The 25567-nt window shown below is 42.9% G+C and overlaps 1 protein-coding gene across 4 annotated transcripts in view; it reads right to left on the reverse strand.

Annotated features, from left to right (window-relative positions):
* The window catches only part of RASGRP3 (RAS guanyl releasing protein 3), a 106855-nt gene extending 87599 nt beyond the window's left edge, over positions 1-19256 (reverse strand). The window contains exons 1-3 of one of the 4 annotated variants that reach the window (XM_037066584.1): positions 19161-19256; positions 18880-19041; positions 15716-15863 (exon numbers count right to left, since the gene is read on the reverse strand). The gene's annotated coding sequence lies outside the window, so the exon portion shown is untranslated. Of the gene's footprint in view, positions 1-15715; positions 16007-18879; positions 19042-19160 lie in introns of those variants that run through there. The other 3 variants (XM_037066589.1, XM_037066582.1, XM_037066588.1) reach the window with 3 other exon arrangements.
* Positions 19257-25567: the final 6311 nt, after the last annotated feature.

Here is a 25567-nt window from a genome sequence, read left to right on the forward strand (position 1 = left end):
TGGAAACCCCGGTAATCCTCCTAACACTTCCAACATTAGCAACCTTTTTCTGAAAGCCATGTTCCAAACCAGTCGGAGAGGTAGCGTGGTGCGTGGTAAGCATGGTAGCACAGGGAAAACCGGGAAGTCAGGATTCGCACCCCCCAGTCAGCCACTCACTGAACCCTGTAGGTACAAAACCCTCCATGGTAAACGGGAGTGGTAATACCCAAATCGAAGGTGGCTGTAAGGGTTGGAAGTAGGCACTGCATTGCAGGGTGTGATCCTACAAGAAGGTTCAGTAAGTGCACGAGGATAGGAGACAAATTCAATGCGTGCACTTATAATGAAAACAGAAAAGGGAACCTCCCTAAAGGTAAGGGGAGACTGATCAACACAATTACAATGCATTCATTCAGTGCTATAGAACGAGGAAATAGGAAGATGACTGATGTCGTAAGTGAAGAAAGCAAGCGGCAAAAACATCATGCAGAATTATTGTTTTAAGCTCCCCCCACAAAAAACCCCACTAAGCCTATAGTTCTGCCTTTATTACAATCAGGTATGTTTTCAGATGCCTAGAAAACATCTGCTGTGTATTTCAAGGTGATCTATAAATATACATCCACTCAGAAGAAAAGAAGAAGGTCATAAGAGTCACAGGTCCTTCCTCTTCCACCTATTCACTTTGGTATTGAGTACCTTCATTTATAATAAACCTGTACTGTTTTTATAATTAAAAACTAAGGGCCATAGAGAAATAGTTCATGGACATCACTTAGCACGGTGCCCAATGGGCCTTGGGGAATGATTGTCAGTTACTTCTGCTCAGAAGCTACACAACTTCTTAAAGTAAAATGAGTTTGCAGAAAACCAGCAGACCTTAGTAACGTGCAACCAGTTACATCCCTGTGCGAGCTGGGTCTGCTCTTTTTAAACTGGTTGTTTGTTAGCATGACTATGGCCATGACTTCATGACTGCATATGTGTGCGTACCTTTAACATGTGCCGTTTAGTACATGTCAGTTTTACCGCCACAAAATTGTTTTTAAAAGTGGAGCTAAGTTTTTCAACAGTGATAGCATGGAAGATGGGAGAATGAGATCAGAACAGAAGGTTTCTAAGGTCTTTATGTTATTCAGAAGATGTCAATACGAAGAAATTAACATTAGATGGTGTTAAATAAAATTCCTATTTTAAGTGTAGCCACTAAAAGAGAAGAAATAGATTACAAAACTTCCAAAACACTAGAAGAAAGAAGCTGGAATAAATAAAATTTGAAAAACCCAAAAGATGGCAGGGGAAGGGAGAAAAAAATAATAATATAAAATGAAAATGACATTATTAACCTCAATCCCCACAATTAATGTGGATTGTCTGAACTCACCATTAAAATGCAGACGATCATTCAATTGTGGACAAAAAAGGGGGCCACATACTAAACCTGACAAGATCAGGGGAGGTCTGCACAGTGGCCTGACAAACTCAGAGAGCCAAAGTATGATGGTCTGAACATAAAAATTCCTCATTAAAAGGGAGTCACAGCCGGTAGTCATGTCCTGGACTGGTAGCTTCCCTGACAAAGGTCAGCCTTTCAGTCTTTTTGCGTCTAAGATGACATACCTTGAAATGTCAGAGTCATCTTGTTTCCCAGATCCCTCCGGGTAAAACCCGGAGGGAGCACGAGGCCGTAGAGCTCCTCATTGCTATCTTGTCCTGCACATTCCATCTCCGTGCGCTGTAATGTTAACCATCCCTTACCCAACTGTGTGAAAGCAGTCAGTTTCTCTCCATTGTGCTTTTCATCCAATCTCAGAGATTTCTCCACTTTGCTCTCTCCCACCCCCTTAATCTACCATCAATGGATTTCATGTAGCCCTCCTTGTGGCTCTTTCTTTGATTCTAGTAGATAAAATAAGCTGCAAAAGCCATTCTCCAGAGCATTTTCTCAATCCATTGAGATTTTGCTTCCTGAAAATTATCTTCATTTTGGCTCAAATAAACTCATAAAAATTCTGCACAGGTTTGGGCCTTTCTTATGTCAACAAAATAACAAACAAAAACATGGATCTATTTTTGATCAGTTCAGCTCCAGTGGTGTGCGGGGTGTGTGTGTGCGTGTGCGTGTGTGTACACACAGATAAGGGGTACACCAGGTACCTCTCCCCAGTCCTGCCTCTTTTTACTGCTTTTCTGAAGCCTTGAAATTAATGGAAGGAAAGTCCTTTTTACCAAAAATAACAAAAGGGACTGACTTGGTGGGGAGAGAGGGGGGAGGGAAGTGAAGGGAACTGGCAAAGAGAAATAAAATTTCCCTGCTGTGACTTCAGCAAAATGGTAAATGGGTCGCACATGAGGCTGTCTAACTGAGGCGCAGCTGGTCTGCAGAAAATTCGAAGGCTCTCAGCGGGGAGGGTGGGCTCCCATCAGGGGCCTCCCAGCTCCTCTTCCCTAGAAGGGTCTGACGGTGAAGGGGCCTTCCCTGTATGGTCGGGGCTGGAAACTGAGAAACATGAGCTAAACCTACCCAGGCCACACGGGACAGTTCACCCATTCTTCCACTGAATCCGCCACACTTGATGGGTGGTTCTAATCAATCTTGTCTGGAAAACAGATGGAGACTTCTTCCCAGAAGTGAATTCTTCAGCCTTTTCCCAAAAGGAGCCCACGTGGCTCCGCCAGGCTGTGCACCTGGCAGCAGCCCTCTCCCAGCCTCGGCCAGTTTTACACCTGCTGGGGTCCATGGGCGAGGAGCTGTGCTTGGACCCCAGGAGACTGAATGTGGTCCTTGCCTGGAAACAGCATCTCCAAACGCCTCTCCTAGCCCTATTACCGAGGCACCCGTGATGCCGAACTGATCCCTGGGATGCTAAAATAGAAATCGCATCAGATTAAGAATCAAAAGACCGGATTTCTTGTGCCAGCCCCGACTTCATCTCGGTGAGGGATATTGAATCCATTGAATTACATCACCATTATGAGTCCCCCTTAACAATCAACAAAGTGGGAATGGCACTATCTCCTGAATTTTTCTGGAGAACAAATGAAATAATACATCAGAAAAGGACTTGAGAAGCCCACAATGTATTGTAGAAACGTGAAGTATGCCCACTTCTTACATTCATCTGTGGGTGGACATGTTGGTTGTCTCCGTTCTATGGCCATCGTGAATGACGCTTCCATGAGCATCGATGTGCTCCAGAGGGTTTTTTGTTTTTAAAGCACACAACATGGCTCAAGGAATTTATCATTACGTTGATAAGACAAGAAACTCCTGGGAAGGGTAACTATAGAGACAATAATGGATGAATAGATGAAAGAAACAAAACTAAATATCATTCAATTAAATATATTAGAGGGGACAGCAGATGCCGGTAGGTGGGGTTCTAGTTTTCTGTGACAAAGAAGAAATGTGGGTGTTTTAAAGCAAATGCCCTACAAACTAAAGAAATCGGGAGAGGCTACAGAGGAAGGACGGGTTAACTGGCTGGGAGGGAAGGGAGTGGGTTCAGGGACAGAAAGCACTGCCCCGGTGGGCCTCTTTGACAGCAGGGGGCACAGACACCCAGAAGGACAGCCTCAGTTCCCTGCCAGAAGAAGTTCCAGGAATGCATTCGAAGAGGTAAGTCGCAGGAGTACATTGTTCTCTTGGCCCAGACTCTTGTTCCTCGAGTTACATACCTGTCTTAACTCGCCTGTGTGTCCCTGAATTCTCTTGCTGATGAGTAAATGTAACCAGTGGCCCCCACTCAACCCAGATTTCTTGAACTTGACTGAGGGCCAGTTGATGTCTGACTCTGTCACTCCCTCCTCATCCCCTAGTGATTAGAAAAGGCAGTGGTAACAAATGCAGGATCCAACAGTTAGTGGCACTCATGAAGCTATTAAAAAACTGGCTTGGAAAGACCAGTTTCACCCACCACCCCTCCCCTCCTTTCTCCCCCAGGCTGGAGGCTGGAGAGAGGGGCGGGTTTAACGAGCCAAAGCTGGGTGCCCTGGAGCCCCGCCCTCCTTCTTCCCTCAGGGGAACTGAGCAAAGGTGCGAGACTTTCTGTTTCAAGTACGGACACAGTCCCTTGCATTACAACCTCTCTCCCCACCTACCTTTTTTCTACCTCTCTGCCAGGTGCCCCACTTCTACTTAGGGAAATCTTACCCTATTTGGAAACCCAAGAAACTCCTAACTCTGGCTCCACACTAAAGGCAGTACTGGAGGTACACCGTCCTTAAGGAAAAGGCAAATCCAAAGTTTAGAAGTAAAATGACGGAGAAATGAAACGTTCTTCCCCACCGAAGGTTCACGTAGATGAGACAGTCTTCTTAGAAAAGACTTCAACCTATTTCTTCATTCTTCTCTAGTTAAACTCGCTTTCCTACCAACATTAGCAGATGACATAAATACAATTTAGCTTTTACACTCTTCCCAGGACCTGGTATAGCGTCTGGCATGTCCCAGACACTGTACCAGTGCTCAGTGCTGGTTGCTTTGGACATAAGGAGATCGTAGGTTGATTCAACATATTCTTTTCTGTTTGGGTTAATTATTAATATATTATTAATGTAACGTAATTATCGATATAGTATTAATGTATGGTATAATATATTAATGAGAAACAGTATATTAATAATGTTTCATTGTCGATGCATTTTAATCATTGAATAATACATATTTATAATAAGTTTTAATGATTTAATAAGGGATAAAATTTAACAGAGTACATTGTAAATACATTGTAATAATTTCATTGTAAGTATATGTTATTTTAGGTGCACATACTAGTCACTACTTATGACTTTGTTTCTATGGGAAAAATGAAAAGTGAATTCAGAGGGCCAAGAACATTCTTAAAAACAAGTTTTGGGAGCACTACCAATTTGTAAATCATGCAATGGATGGTCATTATTTATATTTTAAATGTCTTTAACTTTTTTTTATTTTATAATTTTCTGACTGCTTTAAATCTGGCTTCATAACCAAACCTGATGGAATAAGAAATGAGCCCAAAATACGATCGTTCCAGCTGGCTGCAACTCATTGCCAGCACTTTAAGGGTCCTTGTTCCAGGTCTCTGCCACTGGCGGGGCCATGAGGACCTATAATGTCTCTTAGTTGTATCCACTTCCACCAGTTCTATTTTGGGAGCTCCATATTTAGCTCACAGGGCTATCTTTATCACTCCAGCTGACTGCCATGAGAATCCCCAGGGCAGGGTAGTTACACACGATTATTGAAGCATACTTCCTACCCTTCAAATAAGACAATGCAGAATGCAGAAAAGACCTCAGCAAGCCGTCACAATGTCAGAAGTGCGTGTGTGAGAATTGCTCAAGGTTTCTTTCTTTGGACTAAATTGCATGTATGGGTAAGAGCACAATGTCTACAATGCTTCCTGGAAGTTCATTTTAGTCTGTACAATGTAATCAATTTCTATATCTAACTTCACTTGAATGCATCATGATAACATAAAGTTTCTTACAATCACATAGTCCAGATTTCAAAATGAGGAGTTTTGTTTTTTTAAATTTCTATTACCCTTATTCTCAACTGAGGAATCCATAGTTGCACGGCCTAAATAAATAGTTGGGTTGCTCTAATAGGCCAAAACTCAAAAACTGCCCATCCTCTGCTGGCCGTGATTCAGCAATCCTTTCCATTATTCATCTTTAGGTGATACACGTAAGAGTGGCCAGCTGACGGAATCATATTGGAGAAGACCCTGAGTCTTGAAAAGGTAGTAGAACCTCATAGTCCGAACTTCAAATGCTAATTTTGTAAAATGCTTGTTTTTGTAACTATAGCTCTTCTGTGTAGATCTGAACTGTCCAGTAAAATAGCCACGAGGCCTCTGAACCTATTGAGTACATGAAATGAGGCTTGTCTGAACTGAGGTATGTAGTAATCATAAAATACACACTGGATTTCAAAGACTTGATACAAAAGAAATAAGGTAAAATAGCTCATTAATTATCTTTCATATCGATTGCATGTTAAAATGACAATGTTTCCAGTATACTGGGTTTAAATAAATTATGTTCTTAAAATTCATTTTACTTCTCCTTTTTATTTTTTAATCTGGGCCCTAGAACATGTAAGATGGCATGCATAGCTCACATCTGTGGCTTACATCACACTTCTATTCGACAGCAGTGGCCAAGAGGGCTCCGCAATGGAGAGCAGGACCTGTAAGGGGCCCTTAGGGCGGGAAGAATTTTACTCCAAATCAGGCTTATCAGAGGAGACTATGACTCAGAATAAAGGTTAAAGCAGCCCCTGTACGTTTAGTTCTCCCATCCAAAGAATTTTCATAGTACTCCACAGAGGGGCAAGTGTCTTGGACACAAGCAAGAGAGAAATGCAACCTTAGCGTGTGAAACACCCGCCTTACTTGGCTCTTTCCTAACACAACCCTCATTTTCATGTCAGCCATCATTGTGCTCATTTCACCGCATGGAAACCAGAGAGTGAGTCATGACTTCACTTGTTATGTGTTTTCGCTGTTTGTTCCCCTTCCATTGCTGCTAAAATGAGGACTAGGAATTATTTTGCAGGAAAAAAAAACATGAATTCACTGTTAAGAAGTTTAATGGCACATAAAACTTTTAAGACTCTATGTGTGGACAACAAGTGGCTAGTTATTATTACAGCAATATTATCACTGAACATGAGCACAGGGGGTTCACATTAACCCTGAATATTAATATGCACTAAAAAATTCAGTATGAAATCCCTGATGTGGGATTACCAGATTCATGAATTAAAAACATACTGGGGCTCGTTGCTGCCAGCAAAAAATTGGGTCACTGTTGGTAAAAACAGTAGTGATTTCAGGAGTGTGTGGAGGGCAAAACAATAATATCTTTGTAATGTTCTGAAACTGCTGCATGAAACCAGCCCCACTGCATTTCCCAGTCGGATTTGCTGACCATCTTGTCTCTGCATAATTGTTTTCTGCCATTCATTTCCTCCAATTGTCCATTATTACTAAAACAATTACGAAAAAAAAGAGTATGTGTGTGTCTTTGTTTCCTGCTGCTGATGAATACAGTGAAGTCATAGACAAGGCTAGAGCATCACAACCTTTTCCATTACAATGAATTACGCTGTCACAAACAGGATACAGCTCTTTACTGGGCAAAGGGGCTGCAAATGGGGTTGAATTAGCACAAACATGATTGTCAGCCACGACAGCAAGAAATTACAGTGCTGGGACTTCACTTTCTACTTTTTAAACACAAGCTGGGTTTTGTTCCTGGTGATAAAAGTAGTAGGTGCTTATCCTGTAGACAACGTAGAAAATAAAATCATCATTGCCCCACTGACCACAGATTTCTATTATTAATATTTCAGTATATGAATTTTTACTTCTTAACTCTTTTTCATAGGTAAACATATAATTTTTAAGAAAATGAGATGGTGTCATACACATAATTTTTTTCTTTTTTTTTCACTTCACATTTATAATGAATAGTTTCCAATGCCAATAACTATTTTAATGTAATTTGATGGCTATACATAATCCCATATTATGAAATACTATTTAACAATTTTCCTATGTTGTACATTTGTCCAAAGTTTGGCTGTTACAAATAGATAGACATTCTTTTACATGCATTTTTGTCTCAATCTATGAATATTTCTTTAGGATGTATTCCTAAATGATATTCCCTTTTTACTAAAACATACACTGTGTCTTTTTAAGTCTTTAGAATAAAAAATCTAGGACATTTTCTTGACAATAAAGACACATGTATGCATTAAAAGTTTTCTTAAATTGTTGTTGAAGTACAGTTGTCTCCACTCCCCCCCGCCCACTCTCCTCACCCTTCCCACCCCCACCTCCCACTCTCGATCCTACCCCACTTTGGGTCCTTTATACAAGTTCCTCAATGACCTTTCCCCTTCTTTCTCCTGTTATCATTAAAAGTTTAATAACCAAACTTGATACAGGTGCCTTCCAAATAAGATCAACTAGTGAAACATATTTCTTAGAAAATATTTCATGTGCACTTGAAAAGAATGTAGATTCTGCTGCTTATTGATGTCAATGTACTGTTAAAATCCCCTACAGTGGTCCTGGCTGGTGTAGCTCAGTAGATTGAGCACGGGCCTGTGAACCAGAGGATGGCAGTTCAATTCCCAGTCAGGGCACGTGCCTGGGTTGCAGGCCAGTTCCCAGAAGGGGACTCACGAGAGGCAACCTACATTGATATTTCTCTCCTTCTCTCCTTCCCTTTCCCTCTAAAGATAAATAAATAAAATCTTTTTTAAAAAATCCCCTACAGTGACTATGTGTGGTGGATCTCTCTCTTTACATTCAAGGAGTGTGTGGAGGGCAAAAACAATAATATCAAGATTCAAGATTCAACATTCAAGATTTGCTTCACACACATGTATAGGTGCTCCTGCATTGGGTGCATGAATGGTTATGAAGGTTATGTCCTCTCATTGTATTGCTCCCTTTATCATTATATACTGTTGTTATTCACCTCTTATTATATATAGACTTTGTTTTAAATCTACTTTGTCTGATATTAGTATTGCTACCCCAGCTTTTTTTTTTCATTTCCATTTACGTGAAATATCTTTTTCCATCCCTTCACTTTCCATCTGTGTCTTTTTTTCAGAAGTGGGTCTTTTGTAGACAGTGTATATATGGGTTTTATTTTCTTATCCCTACAGCTCCCCTATGTCTTTTGATTGGAGCATTTAAGCCATTTATATTTAAAGTGATTATTGATAGGTATTATTTATTGTCATTTTATCCTTTATAACTATGTTTCTCACTCTTTTTTCTTTCTTTTCCTTAAATAAGACCCTTTAATATTTCTTGTAATGCTGGTTGGTGGTAACTCCTCTAGCTTTCGTGTCTGGGGGTCTCTATCTCTCCCTCAATTTTAAATGACAGCCTTACTGGCTAGAGTTGTCTTGGTTGTAGGTCCTTGCTTTCCATCACTTTGGATTTAATCCCTTCTGGGGATAGAATCTAATCCCTTTGCATGCCCATCCCCTCTGGCGTGAAATATTTCTCTCGAGAAATCAGCTGACAGTCTTACGTGAGCTCCCTGGTAGGTAACTAATTATCTTTCTTTTTTAAGATTCTTTCTTTGTCTTTAACCTTTGCCATTTTAATTACAATGTGTCTTGGTGTGGGCCTCTTTGGTTCATCTTGCTTGGGGCTCTCTGCACTTCCTGGAATTGTGTATCTTTTTTCTTCACCAGGTTAGGAAAGTTATTAACCATTATTTCTTCAAATAGGTTCTTAAGCCCTTGCTCTCTTCTCCTTCTAGTACCTCTATGATGTGGATGTTGTTACACTTAGACTATCCTTATTTTTTTAATTCCTTTTGTCTCTTTGCTGCTTTGATTGGGTGTTTTCTGCCACCTTTTCTTTCAAACCTCTGATTTCATTCTTTGCTTCATTCAGCCTACTGTTTAGTCCTTCTAGTGTATTCTTCATTTCAGATATTGCATTAATTTCTGGCCAATTCTTTATGCTTTCTATGTCCTCTTTTATGCTTACTATCTCTTTGTTTAAAGTCCCACTGAGTTTGTCTATTCTTCCCCTAAGTTCCTTTAGCATTCTTATAACTACCAATTTGAACTTTATATCTGGTAGATTGCTTTCCTCCATTTTATTTAGGTCTTTTTCTGGGGATGTCTCCAGTTCTTTCACTTGGGTCATGTTTCTCTGTCTCCCCATTGTGGCTGTCTCTCTGTATCTGTGTCTGCACATTAGGTAGGTCTGCGATGTCTCCCAGTATAGGGAGCTGTTCTGAGTGGCATGAAAATGTAGCTCAGCCCCCACTCAGAAAGGCCAGTGGGGAGCCAGTCGGCACACAGGAGCCACACCCACAGATAGGTTTTCCCATGGGGAATCAGGCCTGAATTGTCCCTAGGCCACTATGAGACTTGCTTTTGCTAAAACTCCCTCACCCTGAATTGAGGCAGAAGTGCTTACTGCAACTTTCTCTAGTCTGAGCTAAACCTCCCAAGTATGGAGTGTGACCAGATCAACCGGTTTTCCCCTTGGTCTGCAAAATCCTTCTCTTTGAAGTAATCAGCAACATTCTTTCCTTTGTTATCTGTAAAAGGTAATCCCCTACAGTGAACCTGCGCCTAGTAAATGTGGACCATCCTCAATGTAATGTCACCAGAAAAACAATAAAAGCCTGTCCATGCAGGGGTCAGGGCCCTCTCTCACTCAGAGAATGGCCACACCATCCCTTTTTCTCCACAGGACTTCTGTAGTCCATGTGAACTTGTCTCTTGCAGCCACAACACACAGATCCTGCCTCATCCCAGTCTTTGTAGGGTGGCATTGTATAGTAGGTGTCCCATGGAGCACAGTCTCCCTTTTCACCCAAGCAAGATACTCCAGGAATGTCCTTTTGTATGGGTTATGGTAGCCCTCCCATCACAGTTGAGTCTTGATTGCTATTAGCCCTTCTGTATGTGGGGTCAACCCTTTGGCTGCCTGACTGTGGGGATTGGTCCAACCCCAGTGTATGAGCTGCTATACAGGTGCTGACCTCGCAAAGCAGAATTTGCCCCAGCGGGGGCAATCTCCTTTTGGACATGCCACTTGTGCTGCTAATTGGACCCTGCTCTGATGTGGTCTGAATCCTGTCACTGGATGTGTTGGTCTGGGGCCTCTCAGGTCAATGTCAGATGCAGCCTATGACTGGCTCTGGGCAACCTGTTTGGAGCTACAAAGTGATCCACAGTTTGTGGCTGTCTCTGCTGGGCCTGGGTGTGCATGGGAAGAGCCAAGCTACACCAAGGCCAGCTTCCACCAGCACTGTGATCAGGGCACCCCAAGATTTGCCTCTGGCTGTGCTCGGGTTGTGTGAGGTAGGTTCTCAGTGAGTCATGAGGTATGGCAGAGTGGTGTGCATCTGACTGATACAGATTCAAACTCAGTGCCAGTGCTGGGTCTAAGGCCACTCAGCAAAAGGCCCAGGGTACACTGAGGCTAGCTGCCACCTGCTGGGTACCTAAGGAAACTGTGTGGTGGAGCAGGGTCCCAGGGACTTATCATCATGAGGCCAGCAGAGTACATCAGGCCCAAACAGACCATGATTTGGCTGTGTAAAGGGAGGGCTCTGCACCGTTCAGCAGTACGAGGGGAAAACGGCCCCCATCCTACAGTCACACAATGGAGTCTGTCCCAGATTCTGCGCAGACCTCCTATAGAGCCACAAACTCAAGTCTGCTTCGCCCTCCCCCTGCCGGAGCCCAGGGTGAGTGGCTACAAAGGAGAATTTGTGTGCTGGCCCTTCAAGAGGCTGCCTGTGTCTCTAGCAGACTCATCTTTCCCTAGTGGTCAGAATCCCTGCTGATTTTCACAGCCAGATGTTACTGTGGGCTCCTCTTCCCAGCTCTGGTGCTCTGGGCTGGGGAGGCTGGCTTGTGGTTGAGACCCCCACGCTTCTCAGGGGGAACCTTCGCTGCTGAGATATCCCTCTGGAATCTCAGCCATGTCCTGTGGGAGCAGGGCCAGCCCTTTTTGCTCAGTGTGGCTTCTCCTGTAAATCCTAGTCTTCAGTTGGTTATTCCGGGTGATTGCTCTATATTTTAGTGTTATTTCAGTTTGTGCCTGGGAGGAGGTGAGTGCACCTTCCACCTACTCTACCACCCTCTTGGATCTCAGCAAGTGAAATACTTTAAACGGCTATAGAGTTTGAGATAAATCTAAAAGTGGTCTGTTCAAAATGTCTTTCAGGTCAAGCAGCTATAAGGGTGTATGTAATGCTACGAAGTCCCCTATCAGAATCCCCTAGCACAATTAGCCTCCAAACCACCTAGGAGCCCACAGATGGTTTTGCAGTGATTCTGTGAACTCCTGGTTTCCTAAGGAGCTTGCTTCCAGTGGCAGGTTGCACTGTCCCTAACCTAGGCTGAGCATTGTCACCTTGCACGGCCGCTAGAGGGCAGCTAGGGACAGAGAGAGGAGTCCAACACCCTTCTTGCTCTCCAGCATAATCTTTATTTCACCTAATAAACGAGGAGAAATCGCAAATGAGGCCCAGAAGGGACAAACAGTCTCAACAACAGCAAATTTAAAAAGTCTCTGTGTATAAACTATTTCTTTTTCATCAGAGAGAGTAACCGAAAGGTGCAGAATTCTGCTACAACTAGGAACTCAAGACCAGTAATCTTGTTAAAAACTGGGTCATAGCATGAGCAATTGGTGCCCTGGGATATCTACAGGGGGAGAAACCAGATCCAGAGTCAATACTCGATGGTCTCTTTGAGAACTGGCAGGAACAAGGGCTTTGGCCTCCTACACTCTGGGTTCCATTTTCCATCTGTCTCTCCCTAGCTGGGTAACCATGGACGAATCACTCAACCTCTCTGAGCCTGTTTTCTCCTCGATGACATGTGGCTAGCAGTGGGAACTGCTCATCGGTGGCCGTGAGCGCTACACCGTAGAATGGATACAAAGGCCCTGGCACACAGCGAAGGCTCAATGCCTGTTGGCCGTCGTTATCATCCCTGCTTCCCGCCTCCCTCCGGAGCTGCTCCCCACTCCACCTGTCCTCTCATCACTGATACCCAGTTATCCCACCACTGCCTCAAATTTAACACGTCTGAAACCAAACTCCTCATCTCCCTCACCAACGCCCCGACGTGCTGCCATCTCTTTGCTTGGCTGTTTCCTACAAATGGACATGAAACGTACCCTCCTTTCTAACACTTCCTCGTCTTCTATAACCATAGGCCATTGGTTTACAAAACAAGTCGATTTGCTCTCTATTGTGCCTCCATCTGGTTTCTTTCTCTCTATTGTCACCAGGCTTTGGAGACTGGCTCACTTTGCCTTCCGGTCCTGCCCCAAATGGGCAGACCATGTTGATGTCATTTCCCTTTTCAAGACTCCTCAGTAGCTCCCCAGTGTCATTAAATTAGGTTTTGAACTGCTTAGCCTGGCATGACAGTGCCATCACGGTCTGACCCCAGCCTCCCCCCGATGCTCCTCCATTGCTCCATGTGCCCCTGTCAAGCCAGTGGACCCACAGTTCCCTGGAATAGTTGCTGTATTCAGGAACTAAAAACAGGGCACCCGGGGAAATGTGAATCAGGTGAGCAACAAACAGCGTTTTGTATAAGTAGGTCCAATGCCATGGGCCTCATACACCCCTGTGCAGCAGAACACACCTTTACTTAACAAACAAGTAGATATCCAAAATTCACATCCAAATGGGAATTCTGCATTTCACCCAGCAACGCCAGGACACTCCCATTTCCGCCCAGGCACAAGGCTCCATTCTGGTCTTGGGCGCTCTCGCCTCCTGCTGTTCCCATCGGACCTCCTTCTGTCCTTCAAGGCTCAGCTCAACCTCATACCTCCACAAAGAGCCCGCCTGGACCAGGCTTTTCTTATCTGGTATTCATTCTCTACCTCGTTCATTTGATTCCCTATTTAGGATGTCTCGTGTCCTCTGTGATTGTATTATAAGTAGGAGAATTTAATAAACATGGCTTGGTGGTACAGTACTCTTGCTGACCTGTAATACAGGATGTGAGGGGCTGAGAGCCTAGGAGAAAAACCTCCAGAGGCCAACCATCTAGATTTAAGGGGTTACAGGCACGAAAATCAGTATGCGATGTCCTCTCCCCACACAGCCTCAGGCCAGGAAGGCAGGGCTGCCTGACCTAGGCATGATTCTCCCTATTCCCCTCTCCATCACCTCCTACAAGTGATGGATTCATTTGCTGACATCCAAATTTCTCACCATCCCAAACATGTCCTCAGCAATCTGATTTCACTTACATTTAAATGTGAGGGCCAGGGGTGGCTATACTATGTAACCTGTAAACACATAGTGATTATAGCAGTTATGCTGGAAACCAAGAAATAAATTTCTATTTAATTGATAGAGAAGTTTTAAAAAATGCCATACCCTCCCCCTGCCCCTCCACAAATTAGCAAGTTCTAATAACACGAAATAGTCTCAGGACTTTGACAATTCATCAAGAAACCTGTGAAACTATGAAGCAATCGCCGAGAAACCTATTTTAAGTAACTGGCATTTCATGGATACACTTAGAGGCATCTGTGGGTATTCAGAAACCAATAAACAGCAACAAAAAATTTCTAAATGTGAAAAAATACATTCTTGGAATAAAATATATAACTTACCATTTTACCTGTTATTTACATCTTCAATAGTATTTCAAACATGTTTATTCTCACAAAGTAAATGATACAAATGTGTCAAATGAGAAAGTTTCTTTTGAAACTGTGAGGGGAAGGAGCTCAGTGTTCGCAGGCTCACTGTAGGCAACGTCTCTGTCACTAGACCCACGGGGAGTGGCAGCTAATTAGGTTACCTTAGACCAGGCTTTGCGGAAATAATACAGTGTGTGCAGAGCAGACATTGCAGTGCCTGAGTGTCCTGGAAATAAGTGCTAAGACTTTGCTCTCTTCAATTCTTCAAGTCCAGCATATTTGTCCAGAGTAATTTTATTTCCCTCTATTTTTAGCAACTTGAGTTTAACTAAAAAACATTGCTCCTTCTATTCAAGGATATTTATATTTTGCTGCAGTTTCCATGGAATAAATTATAATGATCTAATCAGAAAAAAAATAACCTTTAGATTCTCTCAGGGAAGAAAACAGCCACTGACATCCACACTAAGACAGACCAAGCCTTGGCCTCCCAGGCCAGTGAGAGACTGCCTTGCTCAACTTTTCTGACCTCCAGCTTTGCTATCTTAGATTCTAAACATACCAATCTCAATCTGGGAGAAGGCAAAATAATAGCAACGTATTTCCTTCTGTTCTTCCTTTCCAATAAACCACCAGAACCATACTCCTTTGTTCCACATTGTGGTAACATTAACCAAGTTATTCCAGGACACAGATGTGGACACTATTCAGCAGTGAACGCAAAGATGGGGCATCATTCACACAGATGCATCCCTTTGAGGTGAAGGAATGTGAAAAGAATGTGCGCTGCCCCCAGGAGTTTTTCAAGTCTTTGTGGGCAACGTCAAGGGTTCTTGGATTCCATCCATTCCCTTTCGACCTTTCACTGCCAAACCGAGTGACGTTTTTCAGGGCCCTCGGAAAATACATGCCGAACCAATGCTTTGAAATAATAACTTAAGTGTAAATAATTATGGTGAACAGCTTTTCACGCTGGAGTTGTTCAATACTGTGCCTGAGGCTTCGAAAAGCTTCTCTGTTATCTGAAAATGAATGTGCAGGAGAAGGAGCTTTGTGTTGAAAAAAGAAAAAGAGAAAAAAACACTCTATCTTCACACAAAATTAAAATGTTAGTTAAAATATCTTTTTCCAACATTGATCATTTGCGCTTGACAGCCAGGTAAATGTTCTAAGCCATATTTGATCAAAGAAACGGTACATGGATTATTAACCAGCACTTCGAGAAAGAAAAAACTGGCGAATTTCCAGAAATTATTTTTTAAAATGATCCTCAATGAAATGACTTTGATTTTTAATGCCCTGGTAATGATGAAACAAAGGAAAATTTAGCAGAGATAAAGTCACCTTAAGGAAACAGCTACTTTAAAAAAATATTTGTTATTGTTAAAAATTGTATATTTCATCATTGAGGCTGACTTCTACATTGCTTCAGAGCTGTAAGCAAAGCTCAGTGAAAAGTTGTAGGAGGGTCTGTCTTCAAATCCTGTCCACTGTCTGCAGCTAAGATCCTAGTTCACGATGTGCATGGGGACACCATGGACCGTCTTAACAAGGACACTTACCTTACCTCCCAGGCGTGGAATCATTTCAACTGCATCGCTCTGTTGAGTCGTCTCTTTCTTTCTACTTCACCAACCCCTAACAAGCTTCTCTTCCACGTGCTGAAACACCTAGAGATTCCTCTTCTCTCTTCTACAATGCCGTCATTACCTCCATCGCCCAAATCCAGTTCAAAAATAGGAAGAGGGAAAAAATCAAATTTGCAAGCTGTTTACGCCTAACAACAACAGTGAAGCTGCTGAGCTTTGAGCTCAATGAATTAAAGGTTGTTTGGCTAAATGGCAGGCACACTTCCTCCTATTCTTTCTGAACTTGGTTTTCCTGCCTCCAGTGGAGCTTTTTCCTTTCCTGAGCTATAAATAGGCTAGTCGTAAGAGTACTGAGGAAAGAAGAAGGCAGGAAATGCATTTGATTTCAAAAAGCAGTCTTAATTGTGTGTGTGTGTGCGTGCCTGTATTTGTTTCAAGTGAATAGCAATAAACAAGCTAAAGAAAATTTAGTTTTGGTATGTGCGTGATACTCAACACTTTCTTTAATTTCTTAGAGTCTTAGTTTCTCTATACATTGTCATTTACCACAAGCAAAACTTAGCTTTGGAGATGTATCATTTTCCATGTAAGATACTACAAACAAACCTATATCTAAGACATCAGTTTTGTGAAGGAAGGCCACATACATCAAATTTAGGGAAATTAGGGAGAGGGCAGACCATGGGCGATGCCGTATTTGCTTCTGTTCATTCAAAAAGAGGTGAAGCCCTGTTTGAGGCAAAGTTCAATAAAAGGAAGAATTCATCAGGTGAACAAGAAGAGCAGACATTTTGCTTAAAAGAAATTATGAGCTAGAATTTATAAACCAGCCATTCATCTGCACCAAACTAATAGACTGTCCACAGTCTTCCTAGTCAACGTCGTTTGGCTTCTCATAATTACAACACAAACGAAAATAAAAATGGATGTCCTTTTTCACATAGCAGATTGGCAGATCGCCATTTGGGATCTTGTCTGCCACCGTGGAAATGTGGAGAAATAAGGGTTCATAGAGTGGGGGGTTGGAAGTGTAAACTGGCATAAGCTATTTGGAGGGCAATTCTCAACTTCTTCCAAAGCATGAAGTGCACACACTCTCTCTAACAAGGGCCTTTAACACGACTGGTTCTGCGAAGGGGGCAGAGTTTAGTTCGTGATATATACCCTTTGTGCTCTTTTAGCTTTTATACTGTGTGCACTTTACAACATTAATTTTTCAAGAGACAATTTTTACAAATGTTATTTTAGGTGATTATTAAGTATGTATTTATTATGTGTCTACTGAGCATCCTAGACTTAATGCTTGTCAACAAACTGCTCTTTGCATTGGGGTAACATTTTGAGAAGAAGCAGTACAGGCGTAGCTGGAGGGTTCCTTCAACGGAGGGGCCGCCCTGAGCACTGTTCACCAGCCAGTAGCCTGAGCAGCACTTTGATTGGAACCTCTGGCAAGAGCCTCAGCAAACTGTATTTTAACTCCAGGCGATTCTGGTGCTCATTAAATTATGAGGAACACTGGTCTATAGAATTGTTTTGTTTATTCATTTGTGTATATTCCACCTTCTAAAAAGGATTTGAGACAACTGATTTTTTTACAATGTATAAAGGTAACGTTTTTTAAAAATGTAAAAAGGAAAAGTTTTAAATGTTTTTGATGCTTGCAACTCCTATTTAGAAGGCGAGGTGGATCCTTGCATAGAAGGTTAAGAAGACACACCAATTTCCCGATGACTTTGGAGAGGCAAACCCGAAGTGAGGCGAAAGCCCTGGGAAGAACTCGCTGAGGATGTTTCAAGGCAAGACAAAGGCGCTCCCGCTCTGGGGTCGTCCGGGTACAAACAGACACATTCAAAGCCAACCTGATTCACATGCATATGTGAAAATCACAAGCTGCCTGAAATTAGACTAAACCAAAGAAAATACTGAAGAAATTAAACTAAGTCTCTAGGTGAAGACAGAATGGCCCACTCCCTCTTCTTGCTCAGTGATTTGATTATTGGTTTCTGACCCAGCCATTTCTTGTCTATGTGTAGCCTTCACGCAGAGGCCTGTGTGTCAGAAACAATAGGCTGAACAATGAGTTCAGCCAGAGCTGGTGAGGGAGAAGCAACAATATCTGTACCACCAGATACAGATGGGGAGGAAAAGTTTTGTTAAAGAGAGAAAGAAAAGAACGGCCACCTTGTCATAGCAAAAAAAAAAAAAAAGAAGGAAGTCCGCAGCAGCTAGGATGTGAGCCACTGCCGGGTACTGAAGGTGACCTTGGCTAGCAATGGGGTGACATGTCCTTGGAGCAAACTGTGCCTTGGTGTGAGAAGAGTGAACACTGCTAAGAAGCGCCAAGGACATTTACCAGGCTTTCATTGTTCTCTGGAGACGTTCCTTTTCTCTTTTGTGGGGAAGTACTTTACTCTTCAAAAGAACAACTTCACAAGCTCCCGGCACAGCCCATTGGTAGACATGAAGCGTCCAAACTTCTCTGGGAGTAGAAAGGCTCTTGCTTCTCAGCCTAACATTAACGACAGACGCTCTCGAAAGGCATCAAGGGCAAAGTGATGTGTGACTTCCTTCAACTATTTTGGTTCTGTAGCTGGAGGAAAATACATTTTTAAAAATTTCAGTCATCTACAGAGAATTTCAATGTGCATGTACTGTATAGAGGAAACCCGAGCAAAAGTCCTCAAAGAAAATGCAAAAAAAGAATGTCTAATAATGCTCAAATAAGCTAAAGGTACTGTATGTATCTGAAGCTGTAGGTCTCGTTTGATATTTTTAATAATAGCCTACCTTTGTTCACAAAGTGAACAGCAAGGCAATCACCAAATTGTAGGAAACTTGTCCCTTTGACGTGAATTGATCATAGAAATGAAAATTAACCAGGTCGCTGGATGGACCTGTCAGGAGGATGCAGGTAAAGGATGGGCTTCTAAATGTCAGCAGGAGCCTAAAAAGATGGTTGAAAGTCAGGAAGGAATTCTATGTAATAAAAATAAAATAGAAAAGTCAGCAACTCTTTGAAGGGACTAGAAGACAGTGGAATAGAAATGAAACTTTTCCGTCATCGAAATTGAATTGTGTTCACTGGTAGTTCACATGTATGTAGCCTAATCCTTAGTAAATGATATCTTGAGAATTACCTTGCAAAATTGTAATAATCCTGGCACAAGGAAAACAATTCACAGTATCTCCCAGGAGAAGCCCAGCCTTGGTGAAGGTCAGGGGCACATCTAAGCCACACTGTCTTCAGCGGATTTGGCTCAGGCCTCTGCTGGTGTTCTGTCGCTTTGCCCTGCACGCACCTAAAACAAAACAGCACTAGTCTCCATGCAATGAAAAAATGGGGGATTTGGAGACCCTCCGATAATAAACTCTAGAGCCTCTTCGGTGATGTCAAAACTAAAATCTGATGTCATCATACCGAAAGAAAATTTTCTTTGGTGCTGTGGCAAAAGTTTTGTCAATGAATTTTGAAGCCTGGAACCCTCCTCTTGCTGTCTCTGCCGGCGGCGTTTTGGGGAAAGACTTTAGACTCCACCAGGAGGAGGGCTGGGATGCTAATTAGTGCTGGAGGCAGGAGGAAGCCAATCCATCACTGACTGGAAGGAAAATCTGCAGAAGGAAAGAAAACAGGCCATTGCAAAGACAGTGCATGCACACTTTTGAAGGCAGAGGGAGGTTACTGTGGGCTTTGGGAGGACGGGTGCCAACATTGCCTTACCTTTGCACAACATTTAGAGGGAAGGAAGAAAGTAGGGGAAAGAGCATGGCAATGAAATTGATCTGCCCGTCAAAGAGTAAACTTGATTGCTTCGGCAGATACTCTGGTCCAATAAAGACCAAGTAGTAGGTTGGTGACTGATTTAATAGTCCATACAGGTTCCTGGCTTATAAAACAATAGATTAGTTTGAATTCTCATAATTTCCTGAATCATGGAAAAGAAAAAAAAAAGTTCAAACTGAGTTTACATCGATGTTGTCAAGGTGAACATAATCACAGGCTTTAGAATTCTAACATAAATAATGGGGTGCAATTCACCTCAGTTAGATGCAGCAAGTGAAAACAATGGAGCCTTCTGGTCTTATTAGATATGAGCAAGAAACTCTTTCTCTCCCTGCTGACTTCAAAGAAGCAAGAGCTACTTCTGGAAAGTGCTATACGACAAGGCACAGAGGGTATAGCCTCCTTCCAACAGCCAGTAAGAAACCGAGGCTCTCAGTCCCACCGCAGGCAAGGAACTGGAGGCTGCCAACAACCACGTGACCTTGGAAGCAGCTCCTCCCCTAGTGAAGCCTCAGTGGATGACACAGAAGCCCCAGCCAACAACTTGACCGCAGCCTGTGAGCAGTGGACCCAGCTAAGCCACGTCTGCCTAGGTGGGCTGCAAGAGATTCCCCTATCAAAACAGTTTACACTTGTATGTAAGGTAATTATATTCACGTAACCGTGTGTATCCAGTCGCCTTTGCGACTTTCTATTGGTTAGAGAGGCAAGTCACAGTTTCTGCTTGTGCTTAGGGAGGAGAGGTCAAAGGGCACAGATACCAAGAGGCAGGGCATCAAGCGTTGGGGGAGCATCCTCTGGGTAACCAACCTAGAAAGAAGAAACAAGTGCACGTAAAACCTGGTGGATTGCCGGAGGACAGTGGGGACAGTGTTACCTAAAAGAAGAACAGACAAAACAACTTCTTCATTTCCCTCCCTTCAAAGCCGTGGGAAGTGCACTGCCTTGAGAGAGAAGCCAGTCTGCTCTCTACCATTATGCCCTTGAGAAATCTGTAACCAGCACGTGCTCCAAAGTGCTCTCCTGCTCCATCTCTGAGACCCTTCCAGCTCCAAGTTTCTCTGCCTTCAGACAGACATGCCCTTCCAAGCCTCTCAGGATATTAGGAATGCCACAAACCCTGGCTCTAGCTGTACAGGGTGTTTGGTGACCTCTGTTACTGCTGACATTTTAATAGGACAATACAGGAGGAAAAACATGTAAAACAGATTAGTCACCTCTTCTAACAGATTAGAGAGGCTAAACCTTTTGGGGTGTTACGATTTTTGATTTTTCATTTGAATATTGATATTTCTTAAGAATGGTGGCATTTTAAAAATGCATGGAGATAAACTGTTATGAAATTCGCCTTGTGTAGGCAAATGTGGGGCTGAACACTGTTCTCTCTGGGGAGCAAATGACATTATATCCAAAAATATTCAGAACATCCAGAAATTACTTTATGTAAATTCATAAATTCTCAGGGTTAGAGAGAACCTTCACAGACATCTATCTAACTATCATCTGGTGTGCAAAATTTCTTCAGAAATAAAAAACGAATTAACTTATAAATGCCTGGGTAAAAACACTGCCATTGCACATCCCTGTGATCCATGAATATAAATGACTCTATTAAAAATATAATTATAAATTCAATCTAAATGGGGCAATTACTGATTGCTTTCCTCATTAGACAAATGAACTTTTCTCTTTCTTCAGGCAAAAAAAAAAATTAAATTCTAAAGTAAATAGAGGTTTAAGCAAGCGGTCACAGTTATTCTTGCGTGGATACGCCACACAATGGAACCCATTATAAATGCTCCGTAATACTTCATTAAGAACACAGATGAAGGGTTTTAAGTCAGGCTGAAGTGAGGAATGCTTCATTTTCATTTAGACGCTGAAGAAGGATAAAAAGTTCAAAAATGACTTTTCAGAGCTTTTTGAGACCAGCGCACCTGAGAGTCTGGATTTCAAACCACTAGACACTAAAGCCACATGTTTGGAAGGAGTATCACGTTATAGCTCCTTATTATATGGCTTGCTCAAATACCAGACACTATTGCGCAATTAATCGAAAGAAACCACATGCAACAGCTTATATTTTATGTGGACGAGTCTGGCAAAGTGCTTTTTCACTGTATTTTTTAACCACATGTTAGTCCGTACTAAGTCTAAAACTCTAAGCTTGGGCCACTGAAGAAAAAATAAAAGTAAACATTTGGTCCTTACCCTAAAAGCACCTTACACACATTCCAGGGCAGAGTTTCTCAAGTCGTGGTCCAACGGCAGCCGGTGTCACGGCAACAGCCAATTTACTGCACATGCAGATTTCTGGGCCTTTGCCTCAGAGGAAGTTTCTTCCTAATTCAGGAAGTCTAGGGTATATAAGTAAAGGACACAACTGTACACAGAGACTACATCAGTGGAGAGCTGTATGGACCCAAATTCCTAGTAGTGAGAAGGGAGAAAGGTGATTAAAGAAATAAATGGGAACTTTGACCAGACTTCAAATAGCAGGTAAGAGCAACTGCTAGGAGTGAAGGACAGTTTACTCTTAGAGAACATTACCCGTCGTATTAAATTAATGCCATTCATTTAAAATATATGCACATCACTGATTGATTTACATGTGATTAGAAAAGCAAGGGGAATTTATGTTTTATATTTGAATATTTAAGTAATAAGGAAACAGAATTTTTCAACACTGAAAAGCCACGTTGGGAGCAGGTTGACTAGCATATCCCCCAAATGCATGTCCACCCAGAACCTCAGACTACGACCTTATTTGGAAAAGGGATCTTTGCAGATGTCATTTGTTGGGGATCTCAAGATGATGTCATCCTGAATTTACGGTTGGACCTGAGTCCAGTATTTGGTGTCCTTATAAGAAAAAGAAAGGGCACACAAAGATGAAGTCTTAATGAAGACAAAGACTGGAGTGCTGTGCTAGCTGCAGCTCAAGGAACATCAGGCACCACCCGGATCCGCCAACAGGAAGGAGGAAGGGAGCCTCCGGGGAGGCCGGCCCTGTCCGGCCCGTGATCTCAGACTTCTATGCTCCCACTCCATGAGTGAGTACATTTCTGTTGTTTGAAGATACCCACTCCGCAGTCATTTGCAAGTTCCTGACAAGCACACCAAGGGTGGCTTACAGGTTACCAAAGAAGAGAAGCCCTTGGCCTTTTGGACAGCAAGGCGGGTGGGGGTTGAGGTCAGCTGTCTCCTAGCCTTAGCAGAATCTTCTGTCGACCCCAGTAGGCCACACATGTGTTTTGTTTTTATTCCTATATGAGCATGTGAAAAGATTTCAGAAACTCCATGACATATTTGTCTGGAAGCATGGTGTCATGTAGGCCCCTGCATTTTCCCCGAATCCCACTTCTCGGCATTTAGAGAGTGGCTGGGGAGATGCAGGGACCACAACCAGTACTGGGTGCAGAAACACATCTGGGATGCGGCTTTTTGGTCACTGCCCTCCAAGATGCAGGCAACGTTCCCCACCTACTCAGGGTACAATTTTATGGAGATTCAGGTGCCAAAGTGCAGGGCTGGGAGTGAGGGGTTAGAAAATGGAGCTAGGCCTGCAGAGGAATTCTCTATAGGCAACCACTTAAATAAATGTAATTCTGAATACGAGAAAAACAATTGTTCAAAGTTCTTCCAACCCCTTAAGTGTGGGTTTTAAAAATGTTTACCAGTTGTTTAACACTTGTCCTATCAAAGGGTGGAGTTTGTGATTTCTCCCCTGGAACCCGGGTGGGTTTCCTGTCTGCCTTGATGAAACAGAATGTGGCAGACATGGTGATGTCTGACTTCCGGGGTGAAATTAGAAAAACACAGCATCTGCTGGCTTTTGGAGGGGCGATTGCTCTGAGAACCATTGGCTACCATGTAACAAATCTAGATACTCTGAGACTACCATGTAGAAAAAATACATGGAGGAGAAGAAGAGGGGGAGGGGGAGGGGAATGGGGTGGAGGACGAGGAGAGAGGCTGAGATGCCTCAGGAGCCCAGGTGTTCTTCCCCCAGCTACTGGAATCTTTCCAGCCCAGATGCTAGAAGCTTTCGAGATGACCCCAGCCTCACCCAACACCAGACAATAGTCTGTGAGAGATCTCAACCCCGAATGCTCAGCCAAGCGGCTTCCTACTTTCTGACCCACTGAAACCATGAGAGACAACACATTCTTGTTGTCATTTCAAGCTGATACATTTGAGGGTGATTCGTTATGCAACACCCAGTAAGCAGCCCAGAGCCTGAGAATAATTGAAACTGCTTTTAAAAAGCCCATGAGATTCGTGTAATTACCTCCAAATTTCTCTGAAGAAAGGAGCAGAGATGGGTGAGATTCTGCAGCAATCAAAGCTAGTTTCATCTGTGCTTGAAAGGCTGCTGGTCCATCCTCTCCATGCTGAAATGTGCAAGGTGGATGCTCAGCATCGCTAATCATCAGAGAGATGCAAATTAAAACCACGATGAGCTAGCATCTCACACCTGTCAGAATGGCTATCATCAATACATCAACGAGCAACAAGTGCTGGCTAGAATGTAGAGAAAAGGAAACTCTCATGCACAACTGGTGGGAATGCAGACTGGTGCAGCCCCTGTAGAAATCAGTATGGAGTTACCTCAAAAAATTAAAAGTGGAAATGCATTATGACCCAGCAATTCCACTTCTGGGAATGTATCCAAAGAAACCCCAAACAGCAATTGGAAAGAATGTATACACCCCTATGTTCATTGCAGTGTTATTTACAGTAGCCAAGATTTGGAAGCAGCCCAAGTGCCCACCAGTAGGTGAGTGGATAAAAAAGCTGTGGTACTTTTACACAATGGAAGACTGCTGAGCCATAAAAAAAGAAATAAATAATGTCCTTTTTTTTGGACAGCATGGATGGACCTGGAAAGCATTATGCTAAATGAGATAAACCAGTCAGAGAAAGATAAGTATCATATGATTTCACCTACACGTGGAGTCTAATGAACAAAATAAACTAACGAAGTGGAGATAAGCTCATGGATACAGAGAAGAGACCAACAACTGTCAGAAGGGAGAGGTTTGGGGGCTGGGTAAGAAGAGTGAAGGAATTAAGCAAAGAAAAAGACCACGGGGAGTGGTCTGCTGTTAGGATGCAGACAGAACTCAGTAGAGTGGGTAGTGCTGGATTGAAAGTCCTGGGCAACGTGGACGCGGGCTGTCTATATTCGGGGTTGGTGAGTTCCAAGAGAAGCTGTTGTCTACGATCATGGAGTCAAACAGACACGGAAAAGATGCCTTTTTTATGCCTCGTTGCTCTTTCTGGCCCATCACGTGTGCTCCGATGACCAGGGTTGCCTTGAAATCAAAGTTTGAGAGCACTTATTCACGGATTCCTCAGCTGACCTATCTGAACGTGCCGAGCACTAAGCCCAGGGGCCTGCTCAGCTCCAGATGGGTCCACTCGGGTACTCTCAACACTTCCATGTAGGTGCTCCCAGGCGTCTCAAACTCACCATACTCAAGGCTGGATTTTATCTCTTTTTCGTGAATAGCAGCTGCGGCCCTAACTGCTTACAACTGGGGTTGTAATTTATCCTACTGATGCTCCTGTCTGTTTCAGATGCAGCTTGATTGGAGTTCGAACAGTGTCAGAAGGCCCTAGTAGCTCTATCACAACCATCCCCCAGTGAACCATTCACCTGCATGTCGGTTCTATCCTCACTCTGGCTCTTCTCTGTTGCTCAAGATCGCTACCATGTCTCCGAATATTTCAACATCTCAGGTTCAAATGAGAAAAGAATGACATAATGTTTCAGGATTCCCAGCATTCTCACTGCATCTCAATGGCTCTGAGAACCAGTCACTGTGGCCAGGGAACTATGGCAATCGATTTAGCCTTCAGTCACACGTTCCTCTCTGGAATTTGATTCTGAATCCCCACCTGGAGCACGTTGGTTGAGAATGAAGGAAGAGAAGGGTTCCCATGGGAAAATGGGTTACAGTTAACAAAAGGCAGGAGTGTGGATCCTAGATTTCAAAGAGAGAGAGAGAGAGATTTGAGAGAAATGGGTACAAATTATA

Source organism: Sturnira hondurensis, unplaced genomic scaffold (assembly GCF_014824575.4).
Source record: "Sturnira hondurensis isolate 20B ecotype Veracruz unplaced genomic scaffold, ASM1482457v3 Scaffold0016663, whole genome shotgun sequence".
Lineage (NCBI taxonomy): Eukaryota > Metazoa > Chordata > Mammalia > Chiroptera > Phyllostomidae > Sturnira > Sturnira hondurensis.